This window comes from Phalacrocorax carbo, chromosome 11, assembly GCF_963921805.1.
Source record: "Phalacrocorax carbo chromosome 11, bPhaCar2.1, whole genome shotgun sequence".
In the NCBI taxonomy this organism is placed as follows: Eukaryota; Metazoa; Chordata; class Aves; order Suliformes; family Phalacrocoracidae; genus Phalacrocorax; species Phalacrocorax carbo.
In genome coordinates, this window is record NC_087523.1 from 14,922,160 (window position 1) to 14,939,572 (window position 17,413).

The window sequence follows — 17,413 nt, forward strand, 5'->3', positions numbered from 1 at the left end:
AAAGGATTTAATAAAACATAGGCTCTCTCAAGGCTTTTCAAGGAGTAAATGGTTACCATTACCAGAGGTAATATTCTTCATTTGCTTTCCTAAGAAGCTACTTTGGTATTAGGAGAAACTCCTGAGCTAGGATTGGATTTTAGACTTCTGTAGGGTATTTTATCTTGCACCCTAACAGACCAGCAGCTTGTTTGATTCTGAGGTCGACCATATTACTGGGCATGAAACTGGCTTTAATAATTTTGGTGTTATTTCTCAGTGGGTTTTGTGTTTTGTTTTTAGTTTGTACAGCTTTGGTACCGATTTTGAGCTGTTATGTGCTGTGATTACAGAGTAGCTGATGATGGCTCTGTTCAGAGTTTCCCATTAAAAAAATCCTACATATATTAATAATACTTTTCTCTCTCATGAGTTCTGCATTTTAAGTGCAAGAATTTTTTTATTGTAAATATGAAACCATATGTGGTTTCTTTATTGTAACACAGCTGTAGTTGGCTCCCAAGAGTACTTCTCTGAGCAGAGTTTCCCAAGGGAATAGTAATACATGGGTGTTTTGAGGATGAGGAGATTTCCTCCCCCCCTCCCCCCCACCTTCTTAATAGTGATTCTGTGGAAATATCTATGTAAAGAAGGTACTCTGTGTGCATGTATGCTTAAAAATATTTTATACTTGTGTGTTACATTATGTATCGTGATGTGATTTTGATAAATACTGTCTATCTGTTTGCAAAGTAAAGCCATCATTCGAATGCACCAGGACCTGATTTAGTGTTTGCTGAGGTCAGCAGAGATCTTCCACTTCATTTTGATGGGATTTGTTTCTGGTGCACAAAGAGGGAAAGTTGATCCACAAGACTGTTGACCTGTGCTTGGGATGGAAAGACTAGAAACTGTGCTCTGGAATGTGGTACTTGCCTTTAGGCACCTGGAGGAGATGATGACCCAATGAAACTAGGAACCAATACAGTCTTGCTGTTTTTGCAATTTCAGTTTCCATGTTGTATGAGAAAGCTGTAGCTCATTAAACTCATTGCTTCATCTGTGAACCACTTTTCCTCTCCTTGCTTTAAAATGCTGCAACAGTTTCAACACAAAAAATACCTATTTGCCTCCTGAGTTTCTCATGCACTTACATGTAAGATTTTTGCATTATATGTTTCTTTTAAATTTCCCCCTCTGGTAGCCCAGGTGGTGGGAATTGTAAGCTGGGGGCATTTAAGAAACTGGTGCAGTGTAAACGCACCTACACACATATATGCCTGCTCTGAAATCTGGCTCAATTTAGCCAAAAAAGCCCTCAGCAAAGATGTCCTCTTTGGTGTTTAACACCAGAGCCGTGGGTTGATGAAGGAAGGTATCAACACTAAACGTAAACATCACCTCTCCCTCCCTTGCTTTTGGCACTAAGAAATACCAGTGTCTTAACGTATAAAATTCTTATGTTTGCCATGGCAGGTGAGTTTAATTTTGAGACAGGGATATGGCTGCTTTTTGCTACAGGCATACATTCATTTATTTGTAAGCGTAAAACGGAGATTGGAGTTTCATCAGGTACCATACCCCCTTGGGTTTGTTTAATTGGACTTCCTGTATGCAAAGGACTGGCAGATAAAAGCATTAAGTATTCATATTTGACGCTGGTTTCTTAGATGCAAACAAAAACTATTTGGCTTCCAGTTTATCATGGTCAAGTAATATATAAGAAAACTTAAATTTCATGAGTGAGGGATTATATTCTGACCTGCCTATTGGTTGGTGCTTATCAGTTACTTAACTGACAATAGGTACACTCCAGTATTTCACATTCTATGCTACTGCACAAATAATAATAGTGTTTCCAGTTCTCACAAATTATGATTATTACCCAACTGCTGATGACTGTCCTGTTTTCCTAGTCTTTTCCCTAGAAAGCTGTTTTTTGCTGCCATAGGTCTCTGCATGCCTCCCTACAATCCTGCTGCTCTCCTGTAGGGTTCTGTCAGTGTTTGCTGGATTAGCAGGATAATTTGCTTTCCTGGCATGTTTTACTTGTCCATAGGGACAAGCTGCTCAAAAGAAGAGAGACCTAACCTGGTGCATCAAGATGCAGAAACTAGTAACTATCATTAGTTCTGAGTTCGAACCTCCTGGCGCAGAACTGCATGGTCTTCAGGAATAGTAAGATTGATGTGTCTGTTGCTAGTTTAACATGCCAGCCTAGCCTCCTTCCAAACTGAGTTGTAGTGTTATTATCCTTCAGTGACAGATATGTGCAGTGATGGTGATCTTTGACCTGCATAAAATAAGTCAAAGGAACAAAGCAAAACTTCAAAGAACACGAGTGTGCCCAACACTTTCAAGCTTATGAGAACAATATACTGTTAGTGTGAGTATTGCGGTGATTTAATTGTTTCACCTGTACCTTAGCAGGTTTTTAGAATTAGAAATCAGACAATCTTTTTAATTTTAGAGATCAAATTTCTTTCTCTCCTTTTCCTTTGTTTTTCTTAGAAATCAATCCTATGCTTTGATTTTCTTTTAACATTTTGCATATCACATACTCTGATTTGTCACAAAAATATATGTTGTATATGCAGCTAGTGAAGAGCACTTATGATCCTGTTTTTGACAGAACAAGTCATTCAAGCCAGCTGCAGTAAAATTTTCCCAATTCAGACTAATGATCAGGAGAGTGATTGCAAATTCCAGAATTCTGATGTTGGGAGTGAGCAAACAGCTATAAAACCCAGAACAAATGCGTCCTATAATGTACTTTATTCATTTGTTTTGTACCATAAGGATAGTTTTGTTTTAATTATTTATAATAATAAACTTCTGAGTAAAGGCATTCTGCTATATTTTGTAATGATAATGAAACTTGAATGATGCAGGACCTCTCCACAGCATCCTGATATTAAATGTGTCTTGCAAACAAAATAAGGAGTTGATCACATGGTCTTTTAGGGGATTGCGTTGCTTTCTTTTTTTGCTATTTAAGGAGGGGTTGAAAGCTTGTTTTCTCCTTCTCTCCTGTCTTTCCCTTCCCCTCAAGATAAAACAGGGGTCTAATGCTGTTTCATGTATCAGAAATTCACACCGTTAAAAAGAAGCTCTTAATTAAGGCTCACTATCCTGCGATTTTTAATGTATGAGAGCTGGTGGAAAGCGTCTTAAAGAACCTTTCCAAACATTCTCTGCAAGCTTATAGGGAGCATCACAAATTTTGCCCACTGACTGCCTTTATTATTATGCTAAATGAAAAAAAGGAGTCAGAAATACAATTAAAAAGGCCTTTGCAAGTCACCTGTAAAGTCTTCATGTGCAAATTATGGCAGATGCAGCTCAGAGACTCTACAGTAGTTCATTTCTAGTGGTCTGATTTTTTTTTTTTTCTCTCACTGGTGATCTATTTAAGCAAAAGCTATTGAAGCAAAAGGCATTTCCTGGGGAATTAATGATCGGATGGGAGGAGCTGATAACCTAAAGTACAAGTGAGGGCCATCTATCCCAGCCCATCGTTAGTCTCCAGAAAATGCCCTGTACTGAGGTCACTGATTTACGGATTTTTTTACTGTTTGTAGGTTTTTTTGTTTTGTGGTTTTTTTTTTTGTTTGTTTTTAAAGTAAAAAAGGATAAAGAGCAGTAGCAATTTGCTGTCTGCATTTTTAACAGTATTCCAATATTGTGCTTATATTTAATTTTTTTTAATGTGGTAGATTGATAGGATGATGTACTATGCAGTGCTTAAGAACTTGATAAATAACAACGTATGGAGCATTGATCAAGAATTAATGCCTCTCTGCTAGCCAGTTAGAGTACTTAGAAATTTGTTAGTGTGTTATTAATTTGATAATTATTAGCCCAAGTGCTAAAACTGAAGTCTGTCTTTGCTGGTGGTGGCTGTGGTGGTGTTGCAACTAGAAAGGGACAAACACTATAAATAGAGTATTAATGGTAAACTTCAGTTCAGGTTTTAGCCCTTACAACATGATACGTAGGGAGTATATTTTCTGGTAGGTAGTACAAACAGAAATGCTGTAATAGTAGCACCTTACCATTAAAAAGGCAGACTAATCGTGTTGCAGGTAATGGGACTAAGACATGGGCGCTCCTGCTGCTGCCACTGGTTCATCCCGTGGTCACGAGCAAGTCCTTTAATCTCTCTATGACTCAGTTTCTCAATTCGGAATGCATGTTGCAAATGGCAATTAACTGTTTAATGTTTGCACATGGTTCTGAATTAATAGCTGCCAGGAGAGGCTTTGTTGCCTGTTGTTCTTACTGACTTTGTAAATATTAACAATGGAAAAAAATGAGCAATTTATCTGATGAATCACGGGTTCTCATCGTTCAGTGTGGGAGGCAGTCCCATCTCTTCCCTTTGCCTGATGATTTCTCTCAGCATTATGAGATGGAGGCCTGTAAAATGTTGCATCTTCTAGATCATATCTGGCTTAAAAATACTATTTAGACTAATGGTCTGATATGACTGTGCTGTAATCCAATCTATTAACAGGATGATTTTTAAAAAGTGGGCAAACTATATTTTATTCAAGGAAATACTTAGCCAGAATTTGTGCGGAGCTGAGGAATGTATTCAGTACAGTTTCCTCAGGACAGTTCATCCTTGAGTTGATCTGGCAGAAACCCATGAGATCAGTAAGTATTGATGGGCCTGCTCTCCATAAGGGCAAGCTGAGGTATGGAGGCTATTTCTCTTCAGGTAGTGAAACACCTGTACGGAAGAACAGAATCCAAGGAGTCATATAAGCAGATGTTTTTATATTTACAGGGTATATTCCTCCTGACATTTATTTGGTACGATAGCAGTTCAAAGAACATAAAGCTGTAGTTCTGTCTTCTGACTGCTGCTTAGTGTGTTCAATACCTGGTCCACAACGGTGAAGAGATCCACAAGGCCATGGCCAGATGACCTCCTTGAAGCTGAAATCATTAATTAAAACGTTTAAAACGTCAGAGTAGAGTAAGGGTAGATGCGAGATGTGGCTATACGTGTGCAGTCACGGGGCTCATAGCTAATGATACGCAAACCACTGTGGAGGCTGTTCGTGCGAGGCACGGTGCTCTCCCGGCTGGGCCGTGGCCGACTGATCCCGAGGGCGCTGGCTGGCGGCTCCCGGTGCGCAGGGAGGCTGCCTCGCCGGGACGTCCTTTTCCAAGCATTTGGGCTGTGCTGGCCACGGAGATGAGCTACCTCAGAGTAGAGTTTGGCCCTTCTTGTGGGAAATCTTTACTTTGTGTTTACCTTAACGCTAGGCTTGGTTCATGCTGCTCCTTCCATCAGCTCTTCTAGGGCCTGCTGTCTGATGTGGGCATTTGTGGCTCAGAAGTCCAGGTTAGATCTGTTGTGACCCTTGCTTTTGTGTCTCAGGCTTGTCTTAACTATAGGTGGGTGTTATGTGGCTATAAAATCCACTCTGTAGGATTGTTTTCTTGAACGCGTGTTACATTGGCTTTAGAGCTGTAATTATTCTTTATTTACGTCTGGTTGCTTGAAACTGGCATTTAAAGAATGACAGGTTATGGGGTAATAAAGAAATGGGGGGGGCTGAATTACAGACAGTATGTTAACTTAATGAGAATAATCCACATTGTAAAAATCAGAGAATCCTTCCTAGATCAATAGTGATACAGACTTTTTTTAGCTTTCAGTATAGCAATGCAAGACTTTCAAGTGGAAAATTGTTAATTTACTATAATGAATTGAAATGTGAAAAAACAAATATTTAGTTAATTGCCTCATAAATCTGTCTGTTACTATCAGTGGAATTAAATTGATAAACAGTTCTTTAAAATTAATTTCCACATGGCAATGTGCAGATTTTATTTTATTTTATTCAAACCCCATTAGGTGTTTGTATGAAAGAAAACATAAATTTGTATTTCTGTTACATTAAAGAGCGCGTGTGACAAAACACACATTTCCTACCGTGGGTACTAAGGTTTCAGTACATTTGGCATAATGAGGAGAGCTCAGTGTTAGTTATTTTCAAAGGCAATACCAGCTGAAAAGTGGAAGTACATCATACTTTCATGAGTGTATCATGTTAGTTTATTGTCAATACAGCTTAACTCAGGCTCCTCTTGCTGTTGGGGTCAGAGGACCATGGACATGATGCTTGAAGGACACACGCGGTTTTGGGCTGTTGCCAGTGCTGAAGGTGCTTCAAGAGGCGGAGGGGAAGGCAGGCTCTCTTGGGGGGACTATGAAGCTTATTTCTGGTCACTGCCAGGATGGGTCTTCTGGTGAGAGGAGGAGGTCCGTGTTTTATGTCGCCGCTGCAGCCACGACCCAGTTTCGAGCCTGCTGCAGCAGCAGTTGCAGGCCCTTGGTATGAAAGGAGGTGGGAAGCTGAGTGCTCTTGTGCTTTAATCACCTAATGACATTATGCCCTGTGCAGTATCAGTTTGTCAAAGTAAGTGGGGCACTACACAAAATTAAATCATTTGATACACTCCATCCTTCCAGCAAATGTAATAAGAACATCCTTGCCGACCTCTCCCAGTGACATTGAGCAGGAGAAAACTCGTCTCACAGTGTATGACCCAATGTTCTGGAAACACACATAAAGATAATTCCTTCTTGCTGTATGGCATTGTTAGGCAGTCTTAAATTTCAACTTGATGGTTGTCATCTCAGGGTTTAATGGTGGATGAATGGTTGCAAGTTACAGCTGGTCTTACAGTGAAGTTTAACGTCTGAGAGTCAGGACTCCTCAGTTTTCTTCCCACAACCGTCTCTTACTTCTTGAATGACTGTCATCAACTTGCTTAAACTTTCATTCCCTCAGTTGTTTTGCTTGGCAGCAGTTGCTCCTTCACAGAGGTGTAGCCAGGCGTGACTGGCTCTGATTCATAAGGAGCTTTGAGATCCCCTAAAGAAGCCAGCTAGAGGGACAAAATATTATTGATAACAGTGACCTATAAGACTTCAGAGGAAGGAGGTTGCAGACACATTTCCATTTAGCTTTAAGAATCAAAAGAAATGTAATGTTTAATATTTAAACAAAATTGCATTCACTTTCTTCTCATGTTAAATGAATATTAAAGCAGGATGGAAGCTAGTTTACATATTTTTTCAGTAGACTATTTTATTATTAAATACTGAAACGTGCTGGAGTTGGCCAGCCTCCAATGAATATGACTCAACTTATATTGCATTTTAATATTTGCATGTTACATAGTATAATATTTCTATTAGACAAATGGTTGATGGTTGGGAATTTTAAAAGAATGCACTTTTATTAAATAATACATTGTGTTCATGTTATGAAAATAAGTTATATTCATTTGCTGATTGACAGCAGAAGGGACAAAAATACATAAATGGTTTGGAGTAGAAATAGCTATTATTGAGGATGCAGTAATCCATATGTCTGGTCTTGAAAATGCTTGGTATAGTTAGTACCGTGGGATGTGCGCCTGAGATTCTCCAGAGACTGAAGAGCACAGGAGCTTCCTGTCTGTTTGCCTGTAATATCTGTAGCTGCCTCAAAAAAGTGCACGCGAGTTCTTTTCTCATGTAGTCAATAAAATACAAACAATCTTGTTAAATCAAGCAGGTTTTCAGACTGATGTGTGTGGTAAACCTAGTTTGAGGTAAGGCGATAATTTTCAGGTGAGCTGTGAAACTCCTTGCCACAGAGTATTCCCTTTGAGAACGTTCTTTAAAGTCTTCTAGAGATGTTAAATACAAAAATACCAGGTCCTTTGTGCTTAACATAGCTCCATGTGCCAAAAATTTCCCAGGGCAATGTCAGTGTTTTGGGGAGCGCTTTGCTCTGTTCCTAGGGGCTTTACTGGGCATTTGCTGTTGGCCATTGCCAGAGGTAGGATGGATTAAATGGAGCTGTGGTTTTACTTTCTTCTGGGAATTTGGCCTTAAATGCCCGTGTTTCTTTATTGTGATATTTCTGTCACTCATGAAGTCAGTTATACATGTGAGATTTCACACACATTCAAAACATAATTGAGGAAACAGATATAGTTTCTGTTTGGCTCTGGAAACTGCAGTACTGGGATAATCATTTGCGTCACACCCACCTTAAAAATTCAAATAATTTCAGACAGGAGGTCATAGTTTTGGCCAGTCTAAATAAGATTGTGTATGATTTTTCTCCATCTAAAGAAGTGAAACTATTTTACAGTTTTCTTTTTAAGTGCTCATTTTTAGCTTTTGAATCCCAGGGCACAATTCAAACTTGTGTCAGTAACACCTGCATTCTGTATCTCTAATAGCACGGCATTCCCATGTTGAGTTAAATTTAAGGGTGGTGTTTTTTTCAAGGAGCATGGTACATTTTACTTTTTCTCAGTGACAAAGTCTGTCATCTTCTGCCTGGTGTGTGTGAGTACTTACTGTGAGATAGAGGCAAATTTTATTATTCCCCAGTCAATTGGTTGAGATGTCACATGTACAATCTGTAACATGACTATTTAAAAAAAAAATTTGCACTTTAGCTCATAGTGATATGTGGTATCTCACTGATTTTTTTTTTTTTTTTTTTGAGAGGGAAAAATTCCTAAATTTCATGTAATTTGCATTTGTGAACTAGGAAATCTATGCAGTCAATATCTGTTGTAAATAATGACCATGGAAGCTCTGTAGCTTTGGCATGTGCTGGTTAGTACTTAAGACTATCTAAACTCTTGGCAGTGGATAAAGAATTTCTGTTAGCATGAGAAATATAACAGAAAAGCTAGTTTATACCAATAAGTTGCTGCTGCTTAGAGCTGGCTGTGTTATGAGACTTGGCTTTTTTGTCATTATTAAATGGCTAGGTCCCATCCAACCCTCATTGACTTAACTGGGAAAATTGCCAGTAGCATCAGTTGCAGTTGAACTGTGCCCTTAGAGAGGATGTAAACTTCAGCGATGTTGATGAACTTTGTGTTGCTTTGGTTAAATTATTTTGTCATACTTTGTAGTCTGTTTATAAATGAGGAATAAACATTATATGTTTGCTAAAGACATGAGTAGTATTTGTTATAGATTATCTTCCTCACTAGAAACCAATGATGATGATAATCCATTGACCTGCTGACTCAGAATCTATTTAGGAAAAATAAGTACAAAATATTATTATTCTTTTCTAAGCTGTGTGTAACAGGCACCCTATTGCTGTGAGGCTTTTTAAGGTCTAGTGGAAGAAGGCTTAAAATTTGAAGTTTGAAACATTTTAGGTTCTTTCTAAGCTGATGACCATTAAGTCTTGTGAATCCACAAAATCATTGCATCTCCTGTAATTTGCCAGTGCCCAAGATGAGCAGTGTAGTTCCCAGCAGCACTGAAAAGAGGATATGTGTTTACTTCAATTTGAAACGAGAGTGCCTTGCATTTATTTGATCATCTCTTTCCAGTAGATATTACTACAGCAAATGGGAGGCAATTATGTAGGGTTTCAACTGAGAGAAGAATAATTTCTCTAGCCAAACAGTGTCCTAAATAACAATCAATTAAATTATATTAGGCTTACAGCACTATTTGTCTGTGTATTTGGGTCTCTGAACCAGTCTGTATGTGTGCACAGTACACAGAGGCCTGTGTGCACTTCTCCTTCAATCTAAAATTGATGAAAGAAATAGTCGTCCTACTAAAGTCTTAATTTTCATGTGGCGGTGTTCTTCAGCACATATTAAGTTTAAGAACACGTGGTTAAAGAGCTGCACAGCATGTGAAAATGCGCAAGGGAGTAGAGGAGCCTGTTAGTAAATAAGTGCATTTATTAGAGCTGTAGGAGTAGCATGGAAGCACTTTTGCGATGAAATACTCAAGCAGTTGAGTCTGCCGATTCATCTGTTTCCAAAAGGATGTGTTAATCAATGATTGTTTTGTAACATTTTTTTAAAAGGCTAAATTTATTTCTGTTAGCTGTGTATTCCATATCATTGCCAATATTTCAAGGAAATACTTGAAAAATGTGGGATTTCATTTTTAAGGAAGTATCCTACAGGTGCCTAGAAAAGTTTGGAATAGCAATATTAAAGAACAATTTTAACTGTAGATATGAAAAAAGGTAAAGACAAAGAGTAGAGTTCCAAAATGCATTTCAGCTCAGATGTAAGAATTTAATCTGTACACATTAAATGTTAATAAATTAAAGATTTTCTACTTACATATATTAAAATACATTTTAGTCTTTGAAAATGGTGCACTACAAAAAGAAACTTGGAAATTTTAAAGAAATTTTTAATACTTTGAGGTATTCAGATGAAGGAAAAACAGACTGTTACAAGCATTGTCAGAAGATCTTTAATTGCATCAAATTAGTGTTATGTCTTGCGAGTAATGTATGTACAAATTTACCCTTTGTAGCAGAACTATGACAGGTTTGCTGTTGATGTATATAAAGAATAATGCACAGTATGCAACTGAACATGGCTATATTCATCCATGACACATTAGGGCTTAGAATTCTGGGCCTGATGGGCATGTAAAGTATGATGGCAGAGAGGAAGCAATCAGGAGATATGTGGTGAAATATGTTTGAATTATAGTGTGTATATTTTGGCAAAGACTTAATGGCTTTGTTGCCATCAATGAATTTTGAAGAAACTTCAAATTCTAGGAGAGATCAACAGAATTAAAAACAAATTAAAAAAAAAAAAGCAAAGAAAAGAAGAAGAAACTGTCATATTCTGTTAACACATAAGGGCAATGAAATGTGGAATTTAGATTGAACCTCTTTCCCTATTGAACCCCTTTGTAGTAATCAGAGTCCCCTTGTAGTCACAGCACATTTAACAGAGCTTCCTAATTCAGCTCCTGTCCTGAATGTAATCCATTTGATGCCAAAAATACTCATAAATTTTGCTTTATGTAAGTTTGTTAGAGTTTAGCAGTGGTTTAGTGCAAGTCATAACTAGAATACTGGATTCTGGGTGTTTCTGTGAAGTTGATATCAATGCCTTAATGTGCATTCACTTATTAAAAGAAAAAAAATGACAACAAAATCAACCTCATAATGTTATGTTAACTAGCTCTTTTATCTACTTATCAGGTGTTTACTCTTAGAAATATTGCATATTGGAAAGCTATTTTATGTGACTGATATTCTAACGACTATTTGTCTTTTAACGTCCTTTTGGAGCTGTGGTTACATTATAAATATTTTTCTCTTTAGTTTTCTTTCTTTTCCCTCTTTTCCTTCAGTTTTGCTTTTGTTTCTCAAACTACAAATTTGAACTGACAAGAAGACTGTAATAGGACTCCAGAACATACCTTGAACACACATTGTTAACCAAATTACAATGGCTGATGTCATTTACACATGTTGCCTTTCAAAGGATGACCATGTTCATTTAATTTGCTTTTTAAATATCCATAACCGTGTCCCCAAGCGTTTTAATAAAACAGAAACACTTAATTATTGCTGAATAAGGATATCCAAATATAGTGGTCTGCACCTTGCATTTAAAAATATCTGACAGCACTTCTCTCTTGAAAAGAAAATTGCGTAAATTGCCAGTTATTATCATTTTTAATAAATAAGTCTTATCTTGACTCTGTTTCTCTCTCTCTTTCCCACCCCTCTGCAATACTGTTCAACAACCATACTTTCACTGGGACCATTTCTATTACAGAGTGATTGAGCTCTGATTTACACATCAATTACCCAACTTCATGGAGATTTTCATGCTCCCCTAGCTGACATCAATGAAGCATAACTGCGTAAGCGCTTTATTTCATCCCAGTTTTTGATAACTCAGACTGATAACTAATCATATCGAAAGACAATGTGCTATGATACAGGAAACAATAAATGCTCCCCTTTGAAACCTCATCTATTCTTTATATGCTTACTATTCAGGAGCTTATCTCTGACATCCATTCCTCCAGAATCGTTCCTTCCAAATTCACGTTAAGGAAAGGTTTGGGGCTGCGTTATACCAAAAAGAGGAGAAAATTGAGTGAAAATAACATTTTCTAGGTATTTGGTGGGGTGGGGGATGGGGGGGCGACTAAAAAGAATGAAGAATATGACAAATATAAGCCAAACAGCCTCCTAGCTTAAATTTCCATAAATTGCCCAGGGGTCTCTTGGGTGTTATTTTGTTCAGAGGCTTTAATCTTCTGTATTCTCTATCAAATGTGCTACAGGAATGGCATTGTTTTTAATGCAAATTGTTGAGAGATTTAGCTCATGTGGATAGATAACCAGTGACCATCTCAAGTGTGCCTCTGCAGAACTGTTGAACATCAAAGACAGAATATTCTATATTTTAAAATAAATAATTTATCTTGAAGTACAGTGATAGATATGTTCTGTGCTAGATACTTTCAGTAACTATTCATGCTATGAAGAATACAACATTCAAGTAATTGTTAAATATGAAAGATAGTGAGAATTTGTAAGGCATTCTATCATGGTTTGATTGGTCTCTGTCAACGAGTAAAATTACCAGGACAAAGATGCCAGTTCAATGGTGATAAACAGAATAAAAGGAAATTTGCTATTTTAAATGTGGTACTGCTTATGATGTTTGTCATTAAGCGAAACAAAGACTTCAGATGAAAGGAAAGATATGTTAAGTTGGCCATATTTCTGCTTAAAGATCACGTTCTGAAATTCCCCTCATTTGCTGAATACGTTTTAAGGCCTGCAATGAAATTTAAGACCTGAGGCTGCTTTTTCTTTTTTTCATTTGGAACAAATATATTGAAATACCAGAGTATGTATTGGGAGAATCTGAGTACACTGAGGAAGTCTGTTCTCCTTCCCTTGTACAGTATTGTGGTACTCTGCTTTTACATTAAATCAATGGAGTTATGGTGATATAAATCTAGAGTTACATAGAGTTGTATTCCTACTGTAATATATTCGCTAGAATTAGTCTTTTACCTAGCTCGATTATCAGGTGAAATGCTTTTCACCTTATATTTTTACTCACATTGAGAAAGAACTGCCCTGGTGCGGAAAAGCAAATGTGTATTTTGAGCAGGGGAATATTCTCATTGACCTGAGTTGGATTTCTCATGTAAGTCAAATATGTTCATGAGAGGTTTTTAATTTCAGATGTTTAATACCTTGTGCAGGCACATGAGCTAATTTTTGAGGAAGCCCAGTTTCTGAGTTTACTTCTTCAACTTCCTAAGTGCTCGTGGCAGAGCAATGATTCTGTCCCAAAGTCAGAACTATGAAGAAATAACCTTGGGAAAGGACTGACAGTTCTCAAATTTATATAATTTTATATCCACTGTGTCTTAGTTTAGAAGCTTGTGTTTATTTCTTGTTTCCACAAATGACAAACATTTCACTTGAAGAACTTCTTTCATCATTTAGGCATATCCGATATTTTAAGGGGGGGGGGGTGTGTGTGTGGACCTAGTGCAAGGGAATATTTGATTTGATCATGGTGTGCATTTTTGTGAATTCAGACACGTTAACAAGAACAGCAATTACTTCTTCCCTAACTTGTGGATAAATGCTGCTTTTCTTGAATGTTGTTCATTTATCCTCGTGGCTGTACTCTGTCACTACTATAAAGTCTCTCTGCTCCAGCTTTTTTATTGATTCTTTCCGTATTGGGCTTTTGTTGTTTTGACTGAATCAACAGAGCAGTGTTCTGTTCTCATTCATGATTCTTCTGCAACATATTAGGTGTTTGATCTTTTTTTTTCTTCTACTTTTTCTCCATGTCACAGTTGACTACTCCTTCAAACTTGTCTGGTCTGACTTTCTCCTACTCTTCTGTCTTTCAGGCTCTCGTCTGCCTTGCGTAGTCTTCTGTGCTCTGCGAGACTACTTCTGTGCCTTTGGTTAGCACATCTTTGAAGATAAACCCCAAATGCAAACTCTCAGCCTTTAGCTGTTGGTCTTACTTCTTCAGCTTTCCTTTAACTCTTCCTTCTAACCTTTTGCTCTGTTGCAGTATATTCTAAAATGTTTTTCTTTTCCCTCCAGATCTTTTGCACCACATCCTCTCACCTTCACCGCAGATGATTGCGCTGTCCTATCCAGTGCCCCAAATTTGATTCCTCTTCTAGTTCTCCTTTTTTCAGGCAGTGCATACGTGACTTCCATCTCTTACCACCAGATCCACATTTTTAGCTTCCAGTCCAAAACCTGCATGCATGCCTGTTATCTTGCCTTGATATAACCTCCTCCTGCTGCAGCCACCTTCTCCCTTCCCCGTGCTCTGCTTGAGCTGGGTTGTCCCCGCAGCATCGCAGGCCACAGCACGTGTGAAGGGTGCAGCTCCATGGGCCTTACTGACACCCTCTGCAGAGTCTCTTGTACAGGCTGAGCACCTGGCCTGTCACGGTGCCTCAGCTCGCTGCTGCTCCTCAGGGGGTCTGTGACTGAGAAGAATGACAAATGGAAGTATGCTGGTCTAATTTTAGAGGATTAAGTATCAAACGCTGTTATTCAAAATGCATTTGTAGCCTGCCTTGGTGTTAAACATACCAAAACAATAATACAGTTACAGTTACTATTCTTTCTGCTGTATCCAGCACACTGCTAATTTGTAGATCAGCGGTTTCATGTGCTCTTGTAGCGTTCTTACTGCTCACCATTCCTGATCTTTGCAGATTTATGTACAGACTTACCCATTCAAATTCGATTATTAATCTAATAAGTGGTAACAAAACAATAAAGCTCATGTACTTAAACAACATTGTCATATAATAGCTGTGTCTAGGGAGCTGGCCCTCTCGGATACAGTGTGTATCATGGCCTGCAGCAGTTCTCTTCTAAATCTCTTTTTTAAAAAATGTTTGCAGAATTCTGTATTTGTGATTTCCTATTCTCTTGGCTTTAGAGGAGTCATGAAGTGTTTCTCATACTAATGAGACAGACTGAACTCTGGCGTTCCTCATGGTATCTGACTATAGTTTTCACTGACACCTTCACTGCTAATCACATATCTGTATTTCACAGAACATTAGTTAAGCTAAATATTAAACATAAGTCCCAGAGATTGCATTGTGGCTGCATTAAGGGTTTACGGAGAGCTTCCCATTAGGTTCTCAGTGCAGTGCAGCCTTAAGATCTAATCAGCATCCCTCTTTGGATTACAAAGGAACCCAAAGAAGTTGTTACGCTAATCTGTCTATGATCTTATAATATTTTACTTTCTGTAGCCACAATCGGTGCGCTGTCAAACATTCCCATAGCAGAAGTACATTTGTGGAGAAATAAGCCAAGTAATTGACCTGACAGGATGAGCAACCACTTCCTTTTGAATAGATAATTTGTACACTTGAGGCTGAGATGTGACTGTGTAAGTGGAAAGTTCAAAACAAACCTTAAATTTTTTTTTGTTGTTTTTCTGACAAAAGAATATATAAGAGAGAGATTTGGATTGATGCAAAGGTAGCAATTAGGGCTTTGCTTGAGTTGTAAAAAGGATGCTTACAGTTTGGTAGTCTGTAAACATTGTTGGGGTCCAGAGCCTGAGATGTGCCTTTGTGCTCACCTCTTGGGTGCATGGAATTAGATATCTTTCATAAACACACACACTAAAAGAGAAATACTTCAGTATGTTCTGTTGGAAAATACTGGTTTTTTTCAACCTCTTGTTGTTAACATTGTAAATACTGTATTAGCTTAAGTTAATGTCTTTTAAAGTGATTAAATAATTTTGAATTACTGTCATTTTCATAATTTTTGAATTTGTGTTTTTTTAATGTGTCACAAAACATATCTAAATAGTCTTAGAGCCTTTGCTGCTTTTTCTCACATAGGATATGGCAAAATGCCTCACTTGGTCCCCCAAATACTTTGCGTGCTGGAGACCAGAGCCAGCTTTTAGATAACAAAATGCTGGAACCTCACATGAAGGATGAGATCTGTTCTGTGCTGTAATCTGTGGCCATCTTCAGTTGTTTTGAATGGGCCCAGGATTTCACCCTGAAACTCCAGGCCAAGGTTGCCATTGGGAAGCTGTAAAACGCAGCTCTAACTTTCATGAATAATTCTTTCTGAAGGAAATGCTGGCAGTGCCTGGGATAGGACTGCTCCCATAAACACAGATTACTTACGCAGGATATAAAATCCACTGTGCTGTCATTGAGACTGGGCTCATAACTTAATAATGATCTGATCTTGCTGCAAGAGTCTCACAACCTGTGGGTGAAACCACCAAAGAAATCCCTGCAAAGATCTGCCACAAGTGGGGTGAATACAGTGTGTTCCTACTGCGTCCGGGCTGGATTATTCCTGGGCTAAACCAGCCTCCTACTCCAGAAGAGTTGTGGAGTCAGCTTTGTCCTCATATTTGTGTACCAATTTGGGAAACAGTTTGTACTCACTTATTCCCGCACCTGTGGCTTTTTATCTTGATTTAGGACACGAAAGGAAGGGAGACTTGTGCCAACCTTCACCTTTTAGTGAACACGTCACTTGTGGTTTGCAGTGTTGTGTCAGCAATATGGTTATGTATAGTACAGTAAAGTGACTGTTGCTTACAATTTCCCTTCCATCTCCCTCAGGAAACCAGCAAATAGTACTATAGCTTCTGCAGAAATACCAAGAACGATTATAATGATGTTCTGGAGCTTGATGTTTGTTCCAGTGATGCCACTATATCATGAGGCGTTTAAAATAAATAAAAAAAAAGTGGCATCTTCTCAGCCTTCTAACTTGTAAAAGGAAAATGTGGATGGAAATCATTCAGCTCAGCCTATGTAGGTGGCTTTGCATTCTGTTTACAAGCCATACTCAAGCCTTGTTCAATCCAAGCCAGAGTGATCTTGAAGTGCTTAGACCAATTATTAATTCATATTTTTTATTTAGGCATCTCATTGTTGCATTAGTTCTTCTTTTTTCCTTTCCCTTCCCTGTACAAAAACAAGAATATGAGTGCAAGGATACATGGAGTCATCAGGCAACAGACATATGCTTTCCTGTGCTCTCTGTAGGGCTTGCAGGTTCAAACACAACCTGCCTGAATCATAAGAACTTTAATTGAGTAGATAAAGAGGTCCTCATAATTATAAACTGCAGTAGGTATAACAAGAGGCTAAATACATAGCTGTGGTTTTAATTAGCTGGTGCTTCAAATTAGTAATTGTGGTTTCACTCAGAAATCAGTGACTTTATACACTGTTAAAGCCTCATCACTGTGCAGTTCATTCCTCATTATATCTCTCGGTGTGAAGCTTTCAATACAACACCATGCTGAGCTAAAAAGGCAAAAGTTGTAGATATTTGGTTATCTTCCAAGTGCAGTGGAGCTCTATGGAGATTTAATTCATTCTCGCCAGTGACAGGAGAATTAACTGTTCTTTGTTACATATGTAATATGTATGTTTGTATGTATGCATTTGTACATAGAGGGTGTGCATGGATGTGTTCATGCACATCCAGAATCTATCAGGGAAATACTGCTTACAACAGATAACAACAGTGCATATAGTGAATCTGCTATTCAAACTGTTCTCTGGAATTTGGTAGCTAATTAACTGACA

At 38.1% G+C, this 17,413-nt stretch overlaps 1 protein-coding gene across 4 annotated transcripts in view; it reads left to right on the forward strand.

The window, feature by feature from the left end:
* Window positions 1–17,413, forward strand: part of AFF2 (ALF transcription elongation factor 2) — a 341,788-nt gene that overhangs the window by 70,003 nt on the left and 254,372 nt on the right. The window lies entirely within an intron of this gene.